Source organism: Nomascus leucogenys, chromosome 9, assembly GCF_006542625.1.
Source record: "Nomascus leucogenys isolate Asia chromosome 9, Asia_NLE_v1, whole genome shotgun sequence".
Classification (NCBI taxonomy): domain Eukaryota; kingdom Metazoa; phylum Chordata; class Mammalia; order Primates; family Hylobatidae; genus Nomascus; species Nomascus leucogenys.
Window position 1 is genome coordinate 6,204,901 of NC_044389.1, and position 13,142 is coordinate 6,218,042.

The following is a 13,142-nucleotide window of genomic DNA, read 5'->3' on the forward strand; positions in this document are numbered from 1 at the left end:
TTTATGTCTAGTTGTGAGGAGAAATGCAATATAATACTTGAATCCCCAACTCAAATTATATCTGTTTCTCATCAAGCCTAACTTAATGACTAACAATATAAAAATCAGCTAGAACCAATAAATTATTTCAAAGGTAGGTCACCCCACAGTGAGGTGCTACCAGGACTAGAGTTATTTCCATTGGTTTTTAGCAGTCAGTGGAAAAATGTAAATTCCTTGGGTTGAGTGTGTAGTTACCCACATTTTGAAAAGCTAATGAAATAAAAGAATTTGTTATAATATCTTACTATTTAATTGACTTTGGATTATGTACTTTTTAATTTACGGGTTTCGTGAAAAGAACCAATGCTACATCTGTGATCACACCAGGAATTTCTAAATAGGATTATATTTTTTATCCTGAGACTGGGAGTTTTCAAAATGATTCAGGTCGTTGGAGTTAATTTACTGTTTCATAGTCATCTCTCGTAGCTAAAATTCTAACAAGCAATCTTCATTCTTTCCAAGAAGAATCAGTACAATAAATTAAGGAACCCACTCCAGTATCTAACCTTGGCCTACCCTCCAGAACTCTGGGACAGTTCTGGTTTCCCACAGACCCAGGGTGCTAGGTCCAAGCCAAGAGCAAAAAACAGCAAAATACAGCTGCAAGGAAATCAGTTGTCCATTGTTAGCATGCAGCCAGGAGTTTCATACGGCAGTGAAAAGGGCTTTGCATCCATAAAACCAACTTTATACTCCCATAAATTCTTACTGACTTCTAATATCTTATTTTCATTTGTTTCCTTTTTATTTACAAAGAAGAGTGAAAATTATAGGGGTTTTTTCTCCCCTACTTGAAGTGAGTTTCTCTTTCCCTTTGGATTCCTTGATTTACTCTCCCTATTCTCCTACAAATACAAGTGTTGTTTATCAGCCTTTATTCCCCTAACATATCCTCTTTGAAAACTCCATTTGAATTCTCTGTTTGACTCCGTATATTCTCCAAAATGATCATGCCAATTTTCATTCCACTCCCTGGGCCTGCAGAAACTCCTTTGTTCATTGAGCCAAACAGCCTCTTCAACATATCCTAAATATTCCTCTCGTGGTTCATTTCAGTACAGGCATCCAAGAATGGCCTCATCAACATTCTTATGGGTTCAGCCAAACATTTCAATGGAATAAGATAGTTTATGGCTAACTTTTCTTTTTAGTTTCTTGGTAAACATATCTACTGTTTCATTTCACTAAATGTATTTTTTCACGACCTGAAGCAGCTATCTATATGCTAAGAAGGAAATGGAGCATCAAATGTTGATCAAAAGAATAGTGGCACTTGCTTATGTGGTCTAAGAAACCAGGGTCTTAATCGTGCCACACTTCTGTTGGTTTTATGACGTCTCCTACCCTTCTCCATCTTCCCCATCACACCTCCCTAGGCCTCCCTTCCTCGTTGAAAGGAAACCTCATGACGTTAACAGTTAAACGAGGCTGGGATGATGGCTCATGCCTGCAATCCCAGCACTTTGGGAGAATCCCTTGACACCAGTTCACAAGTAGCCTGCGCAAATAGTGAGACCCCATTTCTACCAAAAAATCAAAAACTTAACTGGGCATGGTGGTGTGTGCCTGTAGTCCCAGCTACTAGGGAGGCTGAGGCAGGAGGATCACTTGAGCCCAGGAGATCGAGGCTTCAGTGAGCCATGTTCACACCACTGACCTCCAGCCCAGGTGACAGAGAAAGATGTGTCTCACAAAACAAAAACAAACAAACAAATAAACACAACAGTTAAACATAAAATCCATCGAGCAGTCCAGGCTAGTACTCAGCAATTAACCTCTTGAGACCAAAAACCAGGGGACTTTCCTAATTTGACCCCATTTGAGGCTTATGAACAGTCATGTCCTAAATCTACCAGGCATCTTTCTGTAGAATAAGTGCGGAACAGGGAGTGCAAGAGTGAAAGCAAAACAAAGAATGTATTAATCTCGGTCAGTTTTGCAGGTAGCTGAAGTCATACGATGGAATTTTTTATAATTATAGACCACTCTTCTAACCTTGAGGACTTTAACAAGGCTCAGAGGAGGAGGTTTAGCAAGGACATGATAAATGACCCGGGCCGTAAGGAAAGACATATATGGTCTCTGACGGCAGATAAAGTTCCTGCTCCATCACTCTTTTTTTTTTGTTTTAAGACTGGGTCTCACTCTGTCACCCTGGCTGGAGTGAAGTGGTGTGATCATGGCTCACTGCAGCCTCTACCTCCCAGGCTCAAGCAATCGTCCCACTTCAACCTTCCAAGTAACTGGGACTACAGGCATCTGGCTAATTTTTTTTTTATTTTATTTTTAGTAGAAATGAAGTCTTGCTGTGTTGCCCTGGCTGGTCTTAAACTCCTGGGGTCAAGCAATACTCGGCCTCCCACCTCAGCCTCCCAAAGTGCTGAGATTACAGGCATGAGCCACCGCACCTGGACTTTGTTACTCTTGAGTTGGCCACATTCCTTAATCTGAGCAGGTAAATCTAACTTTCCTGTGCCTCACAGGACCGTTGTGAGGATTGAATGAGACAATTCATGTAAAACTCCTAATGCAGAGTTTGCAACAGTAGGATCTCCATGAATGCTTATCCCTTCTCTCTCTAGAGGATGAACAAACCAAAAGGAAGAATATTGCCAGTGGAGGAAACAACCCCTGCTAAGGAATTCAGCCCACAGTAGTGATGTGATGTACTGATAAAACTTGGGGTTTGGAGTAGAAGAGACTTAGGTTTAGATTCCCTACTCCTCTAACTATGACCGATGTGAACCTCACTTACTGCTCTGTACAAGTGGGAATGACATCTATTGTCCCATAGGGACACTGAGGATTAAATGACATGATGCAAGTGAGAGTGTCTTTTAAGTAGTTGATTATTTCACAGAGGAATAAATTTGCAGCATTAGAAAGCATTTCAGATATCATTTGGATTAACTGCTCACCTCATGCCAAAACCGTGTTGAATCTTATTTGATTACTCTTTACAGCATCCCAACTTGGTGGTCATCCCAGACATGGCACCGTCTCTAAGAAATTGCTGCAACCCCATGGACCCCCCATACTGTGCTGCATGCCCCTCCTCTGGGCACCAAGAGTCTCACACATACTTCTCTCATATCATTTACTGCAGATAATGAGGGGCATCCCTCCCCAGACTGAGCTCCCTGTGGAGTTCCCTCACTCCCTCCCTGGCACACAAAGGCCCCCATTGTCTCTTAAACTGAGTTGAACCAGCTTCACCACCTCTTCATGAGCCAGTTCACTCCCTTTGCAGATGGTATATTTGACAGATTAAATATTATGAGGCAGAGTGTGGGAAGGTCACTATTTAGGACATTGCAACAACTAAGGATGATTAACAGGGAGATGGTTACATATGGTCTTGAAATGCTTTCTAATTATTCCTGGTATGTTAATCTTATAGGCTTGTTGTCTTAAGATTGGGATTTAACAAAGTTATTGACAAAGACTCAGTGAAGTTATTAACTGTATGGCCAAGAACATTCATCTAAATACTATTTTTAATAGCCAAACATTGAAAACAATTGAAATGTCTAATATTCAAATATGTTTACAATGTATGAATGTTTTAATACATGATAGTATAACTAAAGAAATACCGTTATTCAAGTTAATGCAAAAGAATATCTATTAACATGTAAAAATGTTTCTAAAATACTAACTGAACAGAAAAAGGTTATAAAACAGCAAGTAGAGTTTAGTAGCATTTTGATCTGGAGGGATTTATAACTTGTTAAAATCTGTTTTATGGCAGGATTGTGGGTGGTATAATTCACTTCATTTTCCTCATCTATGTATTTTTTTCATTTCCTGCCATAAACATGTATTGCTCTAGAGATCAAAAAAATAAAATTCAAAAAGAGAAAATGGCTCATAGCAGTTGGATGGCAGGTCTGCTTGATGGTTATTAAAAGTCTCTGCTTCATCTAACCCTGCCTACCTGTTCTCCAACTTGCCCTATTGTCTCTGCCTGAAATCCAAGTCCCAGGCACATTGAACCCCACTTGAAGTTCTAAGATTCTCTAGGCTTCCATGTTTTTGTAGGTGCAGCTCTCTAAGGTATGTTTTACCTATTCCCAGTTCCTTCACCCTTACACCCACTTTAAAACTCAGCTTAGACGTCGCCACCTCCAGGAAGCATTCCTTGACATCTTCCCTCTCCCTAGCACTGATTAAATGTCTGTTCTATGTGTTTCTATGACAGTCCTCTATCCAAGACCTTAACCATATATTATTGCATTTATTTAAGTGTCTGGATTGTAGGTGTTTTGAAGGCATTGAGTCTTTTATCTCTCAGATTCTAGCAAAGTCTCTGCAACAGAGCCAGTATTCAATAAACAGATCTAGAGGAATGAAGGGTGGCACTAAGAACCAGATCAAAGGGTCTAGGACAGAAGCAACATTTTTCTGGGCTGAAGCAGGAAAACTCTCTCATAAGCTACTCTGGTTCTTATTTTGCTCCCAAGACCATGAAAGACAGAGAATTTTCAGGCACATACCATTAAAAAAAAAATTAGAAGGAATTTTATATGTCAGGCCTCTGAGAATAATACCATATTATCTCATAATGTGCTGATGATCCACTTTGGGGTATAAGTCTCTCCGGTATGTGATGCCCTCCTTGCTTCCTTCTTACCTTCCATTTAGATTTTGAAACATGGAGTCTGAAAAAAATCTAGGAGAAAAATGGATCTGGAATTCCTTCCTACTAACTAGCTAGTAGCCCCAGATTTTGGAAGTTGAGGAAAATAATTTTGGAAGTCGAGGAAAATACTCTGAATTCCACAGAACATATAGACATTTTCTCTTTGGCTAAATTATAAGCTCCCTGTCATTTGCCTATTCGTATCCCTCACAGAACCCAACACAAAGTTTCACACAAATAACCTGCTTTTAAATGGTGGGTGGAAGGAAACAGGTGATGAACTTCAGGTCCACTCCAGCTTTCTGCCTTGGGTTGTGTTCTAGGTATGGTTGAGGCAAATGAAGCCCACACAATACACAGCACTATCACTGAGCTGAAAAGGCAGAAAGCAATGATGAGGACTCTGAAGCAGGTCAACATCCAGGAGAGAAGAAATCTACACAAAGGAAGGACCCAGAAGTCTGCATGAGATTTCCCAAGGTTTCCTTGGCTGTCCATGCACAGGACAAGATTTTGTGAGGCTCAGCAAAGAGAAGCAGCCACAGGTCTGGGAGATGAATACCAAAGGTTGGGTAGATCTGGAAAATATTGCATTTCAGAATAGCCAGAGTAGAAAAATGCAGCTGAGCACTTCAGGCATCCAGCTGAAACTCAGGAAGGTCCTTACCTGAGAAGTAAGAACAAAGCTGGAATAGACCAGCTCAAACAAAGACTAAAGCCACATGAAGTAAATCTGGCAATTTAACTTCTTGGCAGAACTAAATACAACACCCTTTAAAAAGAGACAATATTGACCAGGCTCCCTATAATGTCTCATTCATAGCACACAGAGCAGAATAAAAATCTACTAGATATGTGAAAAAGCAGGAATATGAAACCCTTAAGTAAGGGAAAAAAAAGAAGTATTCAAAATCAACAGAAGCCAAGATGTCCCAGATATTGGGATTAGCAGAGGACTTTAAAATAGCTATTATAAATATTTTCAAGGATTTCAAAGAAAAGATAGATATAATGAACAAATGGAGAATAACAACAGAGAAACAACAACTGAAGAAAACATGAAAATTCTAGAACTGAAAAGCGAAACAAACAAATTTTTGAATGGGATTAACAATATTAATTCTAAATAGAATAATAAGAATAAATAATGTAACCCCTAAAACTCACAAAAATATTAAAAGGTTTCTCTAAAAAGTCAATAAAATAAGAAAAATGAATTACCAAAAAATCTGATTTATCCAAAAGATGCAGAAATAAAGAACAAAAAACAAATGGAACAAAAAGAAAATAGCAGGATTGTAAACATAAACCCAAAAATATCAATAAATATTCAAATACACATGGACTAAATGTTCCAAGTACAAGACAGATGCTATGAAAGCAGATTTTAGGGGCTGGGTGCAGTGGCTCAAGCCTGTAATCCCAGCACTTTGGGAGGCCAAGGCAGGTGGATCATGAGATCAGGAGTTCAAGACCAGCCTGACCAATATGGTGAAACCCCGTCTCTACTAAAAATACAGGCACCTATAATCCCCGCTACTCGGGAGGCTGAGACAGGAGAATTGCTTGAACCCGGGAAGTGGAGTTTGCAGTGAGCCGAGATCGTGCCACTGCACTCCAGCCTGGGCAACAGAGCGAGACTCCATCTCAAAAAAAAAAAAAGAAAGTAGATTTTAGAAAAGTAAGTTTCAATTACATTCTGTGTGCAAGAAATATACTATAAATATAAAGTGATCATGTAAAAGAAAAAGAATGGAAAGAGACATATTATGCAAATGGACAGCATTAAAAATCTGGCATGGTTATATGAATAACAAAATGGAGGCTTTGAACATGACTATAATTCAACTAAAGCTAACAGACATATATATTAATAGAACATGCCACCCACCTAAAAAAAGCAGAATACACATTTTTCTCAAGTGCACGTGATACATTTTCCAGGATAGATCATATGTTAGGCCAGAAAATAAGTCTTAATAAATTTCAAACTGTTGAGATCATAAAAAGTATTGTTTCTTACCACAGTGAAATGAAACTAGAAATCAATAACAAAAGGAAAACTAGAAAATTCACAAATATGTGGAAATTGTTAACACACTCAAACAAGTAATGAGTCAATGAAGACATCACAAGGTAGATTAGCAAAAACTTAAATGTGTATATAACCAACTAACTGAACATATAACATACCAATACTTATAAATTGCAGCTAAAGCAATGCTCAGAGGAAATTTTACAGCTTTAAATGCCTACAACAAAAAAAAACAAGATATATCTCAATAACTTTGCCTTCCACCTTAAGAAAATAAAAAAGAAGAGCCAACTAAACTCATAGCTAACAGAATAAAGGAACTAATAAAAATTAGAATGGATATACACAAAATACAGAGTAGAAAAATTATAGAATCAACAAAATCAAAAGTTGGTTCTTTGAAAAAAATCAACAAAACTGACCAACCTTTAGCAAGACTGACTAGAGAAAAAAAGAGAAAAGAAGCAAATTAATGCAATCACAAAAGAAAGTGGTAACTGACCTTTTCTATATATCATTTCTATAATAAAAAGGATTACAAGAGAACATTATGAACAGTTGGATGCCAACAAAATTAGATAGCAGACTCTTTTCAAGCTCTTCAAAAAATAGGAAAAGAAAGAACACTTCCTAACTTAGCTTATGTGGCCAGCATTATCTTGATGCCAAAGCCAGATAAAGCCATCACAAGAAAATAACAGTTACAGATCAATATCCCTTATGAATATAGATGCAAAAGAATGCACCCAAATACTAACAAAACAAATCCAGCAGCATATTTTAAGAATTATACAGCACAATCAACTAGTATTTATTCTAGGAATGCAAAGATGGGTAAACATAAAAAAAAAATCATTGTAATGCATCACATCAATAGAGTAAAGGGGGAGAAAACCCATATGATCATCTCAATTAATGCAGGAAAAGCATTTTACAAAAATCTGAAAGTCTTTCATAATAAAAACACTCAGAAAACTAAGACTAGAAAGGAACTTCCTCAACATGATTAAGAAAAGCATTTATGGGCCGGGCGCAGTGGCTCATGCCTGTAATCCCAGCACTTTGGGAGGCTGAGGCGGGCGGATCACCTGAGGTCAGGAGTTCGAGAGCAGACTGACCAACATGGAGAAACCCCGTCTCTACTAAAAATACAAAATTAGCCGATGTGGTGGCAGGCACCTGTAATCCCAGCTACTCTGCAGGCTGAGGCAGGAGAATCGCTTGAACCCAGGAGGCAGAGGTTGTGATGAGCCGTTGCACTCCAGCCCAGGCAACAAGAGCGAAACTCCGTCTCAAACAAAAAAACAAACAAACAAAAAATTATGAAAATCCACAGCCAACATTATAGTGAAAGGCTGAGAGCTTCCCCCCTAACATCAGGATGGAAAGGAAGATGCCTGCTTTCACTGTTGCTCTCTAACATTGTACTAGAAGTTGTTGCCAGAGCAATTAGGAAAGAAAAAACTATCCAAGTTAGAAAAGAAGTAAAATTATCCCTATTCACAGATAACATGATCCTACATATGGAAAATCCTAAAGAATCCACAAAAATCTGTTGCAAAAAATAAACGATTTCAGCAAAATTGCAAGGTACAAGATCAACACACGATAGTCAGTTGTATTTCTGTACAATAGCAATGAACAGTCCAAACAGAAAATTAAGAAAACAATTCCATCTATAATAAATTCCAAAAGAATAAAACATACACAGGAGTACATTTAAACACTCTCACCATTTCTATTTAAATTGTACTGGAGGTCCTAGCCAGTGCAGTAAGGCAAATAAAAACATAAAAGGCATGTTGATTGAAAAGGGAAAAACAAACAAACAAACAAAAAAAAAAACTTTGTTGTTCATTAAAAACATGATTGTCTATGTAGAAATCCTAAGGGATTTAAAAAAAAACAGAAAAGCTATTAAAACGAATAAGTTAATTTAGCAAGTTGGCAGAATACAATGTCAATACAAAAATCAGCTGCATTTGGCCAGGAGCAGTGGCTCACGTCCATAGTCCCAGCTACTTGGGAGGCTGAGGTGAGAGGATCCCTTGAGCCCAGGAGTTCAAGGCTGCAGTGAGAGCTGATCACACCACTGCACTCCAGCCTGGGTGACAAAGTAAGCCTCTGTCTCAAAAAAAAAAAAAAAAAAAAAAATCAATTGCATTTATATATGAACAGAAAACAAACGGAAAATAAATTTTAAATACAATGCCACTTACAGTGGTAGCAAAACCGTAAAATACATAGGAAATAATTTGACAAAAGATGTGCAAGTTTACCACAATTACAACACATTGCTAACAGAAATTAAAGAATATGCAGATAAAGAATGAGATACCATTTTCATGGATTGGAAGAGTCAATATTGTTATCAGATTTCCCCAGATTGACCTATTGAATCAACACCATCTCATCCAGAATCCCAATAAACTTTTTGTAGAAATGAACAAGTTGATTCTAAAATATATATAATAAGAACATAAAACAGCTATAATAACTAGAAAAAGGAAAAACACAGTTGAAACATTCACACTACCTGATTTCAAGACTTATTATAAAGCTATAATTATTTAATATAGTGTGATATTGGCATAAGGATAGACAAATACATCAAAGGAGCAGAACAGAAAATTCCAAAATAAACCCACAGCCAACTGATTTCTAACGAATGCGTCGAAGCAATTATGTGGCAACAGGAAAGACGTTTCAACAAATGATCTTTGACAACCGGAAAAGTGTACGAAAAAATTAAACCCCAATCTTGCATAAAAATTTGAGACAGATCATAGATCCAAAGCTGAAAGCTAAAACCGTAAAATGTATAGAGCAAAATGTAAGAGAATAGTCTCTTTATCTTGGAGTAGGAAAATACTTCTTAGAACACAGAAAGCACTATATAAATATACATACATTAAAATATCTCCCCTCGGTATGTGATTGGCCTTTACATTTTGCTAACATTTGATGAGCAGGTTTTAATTTTGATGTAGTCCAATTTATCAGTTTTGTTTATGATTAGTATATAATTGACAAAATAATTATATCTGAAATAAATACGTAAGCCTACCTACCTATCAGTAGTAAAAGAAAAATAACTCCCCTTCCCACCATGAGCAAAATATTTGAACAGATAATTCACAAGAGAATCTTCACCAATGCTCAATAAACACATAGAAATGTCCTCAGCATCAACACTATCAGGAAAATGCAAATTAAAACCCCAGTGAGCACTCACACCCACTAAGATGCCTACAATTAAAAATACTAACAACAGTCTGGGTACAGTGACTCACGCCTATAATCCCAGCACTTTGGGAGGCTGAGGCGGGCGAATCACTTGAAGCCAGGAGTTCGAGACCAGCCTGAGCAACACGGTGAAACCCCATCTCTACTAAAAATACAAAAATTAGCTGGGCGTGGTGGCACGCCTCCGTAGTCCCAGCTACTTGGGAGGCTGAGGCATGAAAATCCCTTGAACCCGGGAGGCAGAGGTTGCAGTGAGCCGAGATCACACCATTGTATGCCTGGGCAACACAGTGAGATGCTGCCTCAAAAAAAAAAAGAAAAAAGAAAAAAAAAAAAGACTACCAAGAAATTCTGGCAAGGATGTAAAACAACTGAAAATTTCATACATTGATGGTGGGAGTATAAATAGTACCACCACTTTGGAAAACTATTTGACAGTTTCTTATAAAATTAAACATAGATTTTCTCTATAATCTAGCAAGTTCATACCTAGGTATTTACCAAGAGAAATGACAACATAAGCCCCCCAAAAGACTTGTACAATATTAAGATAAAACTTACAAATTGATATGTTCAAAGATGCTGGCTGGGCACAGTGGCTCACGACTGTAATCCCAGCACTTTGGGAGGCTGAGGTGGGTGGATCACCTGAGGTCAGGACTTCGAGACCAGCCTGACCAACATGGTAAAACCCTGTCTCTACTAAAAATACAAAACTTAGCCGGGTGTGGTGGCACATGCCTGTAATCCCAGCTAGTTGGAAGGCTGAGGCAGAAGAATCGCTTGGACCCAGGTGGCAGAAGCTGCAGTGAGCTGAGATCGCTGCCACTGCACTCCAGCCTGGGGAACAAGAGCGAAACCCCATCTCAATTAAAAAAAAAAAAAATGCTTATAGTAGCTTAAATCGCAATAGCAGAAAACTGAAAACAACACAAATGTCCATTCACAGGAGAATGTATAAAGTGTGGTTTGTTTATACAATGGAATACTACTAATTAATGCAAAGAGTGAACTACTGTTCTATGCAGTAATATGGATTAATCTCAAAAAGATTGTGTAGATTGAAAGAACTCAGACACAGAGTACATTCACGGAGTTGTTTGATTCCATTTACATAAAGTCCCAAAATCAGTCTATGGTGATAAGAATCACAACAGCGGTTTCCTACGGAGGTGAGAATTGATTAGAAGTCACGAGCAAACTTTCTGGGGTGATGAGAATATTCGATATCTTTACTTGGATATTTGTTACAGATATCCATACACATACAGATGTATGTAGTCATCAAAATTCATCAAATTGCTTTTAAAATATGTGCATCAATTTTAAAGATCTATAGATTAATAAATATATAATGGATTAATATCTTAGTCATTGGCAAAGCTATTCAGGTATAGAAATATAATTACCTACAATTTATGTGGCAAGAGAATACTGATTTTCTCCAAAACATAAATTCATCTTTGAAACTACTACAGTAATCTGTTAGTTAAAAAAAAAAATTATTTAGCTTTTAATTACAGGGATCATATTCATTCGACAAATATTACACTAGGCACTTTTCTAGGGGATTCAAAATATGATCCTGTTCTTATGGAGCTTACATTCTTGGGAGGAAGAGAGAGAACAAATGAAAATAAAGCAGAGAAAGGATAGAAGGTAACAGGGATTGCGATGGGAAGGCAGTTTAGATAGGAAAGTCTTCTTCAAGGAAGCATTGTCTGAGGATCTTTAACAGAAAAAGTGAAGAATGCTAAAAAAGACTGGGACCTGAGATGGGGGTGTGTGGATGGAGCAGAGAACCGGGAGGATTGGGCGGAGGTGGTAGAGCGTACAGGAAGGGCGTTCCAGGCAGAGTTGAGCAAGTGATGAGGGCATAGATGCAGCCAGGCTTTCCTAATTCTGCCCCCTTATTAGCTGTGGGACCTTGGGCAAATTATCTAAAGTCTGTGCCTCTATTTCCTCATCTGTAAAGTAGAGATAGTAATAGCACCTCATGGTTATATCCTTGTGAGGATTAACTAAGTCAATACGTGGAAAGCACTTAGAATTGTAAATGCTATGTAAGTGTTTCTTATTCAAATGTTGTAGTAATGTTTGATTGGTAAGTTCAAAGATACTTACAGTATTAGGTTGGTGCCAAAGTAATTGCAGTTTTTGCCATTACTTTTTAAATGGCAAAAACTGCAGTTACTTTGGCACCAACCCAATAGCTTTAATCACAACAGCAAAAAAACTGAAAACAACATAAATGTCCATTTACAGGAGAATGTATGAACAGTGTGGTCTGTTAATACAATGGAATATTACTCCTTGTTTCCTTGTGACTCCTAATCAATTCTCAACATAGGAGACCACTGTTGTGATTCCCAGTACATAGAGTGATTGTGGGACTTTATGTAAATGGAATCAAACAACTATGTAAATGTACTCATTGTGTCTGGGTAATGATTGATAAGTTTCCAAAAATCACTGGCTACCACGTGGAGAATAGGATCTAGGAGGACAAAATGGGAGCAAGGATACCAGCTAGACAGCTATTGCAATGGTCCAGGCAAAAGATCATGGTGGTTTGGACCAAAAAAGATAGTAACAAGTGGCTAGATTTAGGCTATCACTGAAGGCAGAATCTGTAGAACTTGCTGATAAATTGGATGTTACATGTGGCATGTGAGGAGGGGAAGAGGAATCAAGGAACTCAAAGAAAACAAAAAATAAGGAGTTGGGGAAGGGAAGGGATCAAGTTCTGTTTAGGTCACAAATCTAGCTTTCAATGAAGACGCCTGGTACTCAGCTGAGTACAGGAAGCTGGAGTTGGAGAAGACATGGATGGTATCACCAATCACCCAAATATGTTTCAGGGGTAATACTGAATGGACCGCTTCTTGTTATCTACCATTCCTTAGATTTTTTAAAAATTGAAATGGAATAATTCTTAAAGGATTAATTTAATCCTACAAATAATCTTAATTAAATGGACTGAGACCAATGGTGGAAGAAATGAAATGCAGCCCATAAGCAGAAAATAATTCAAATAGCTCATTTATGTCTTCTCCCTATCTAAGAAAAGGGCCCTCCAGATGTTACTTTAGTTCTGAATTAAAGGTGCACGCTTTCAAAAAGGTCAAAGGATTGAAAAAATTTTAGAAGGCACTAGAGATTTATTTTCTTTTT

General features: G+C 37.8%; 1 protein-coding gene across 1 annotated transcript in view; it reads right to left on the bottom strand.

Annotated features, from left to right (window-relative positions):
* Positions 1–13,142, bottom strand: part of KL (klotho) — a 48,815-nt gene that overhangs the window by 10,890 nt on the left and 24,783 nt on the right. The window lies entirely within an intron of this gene.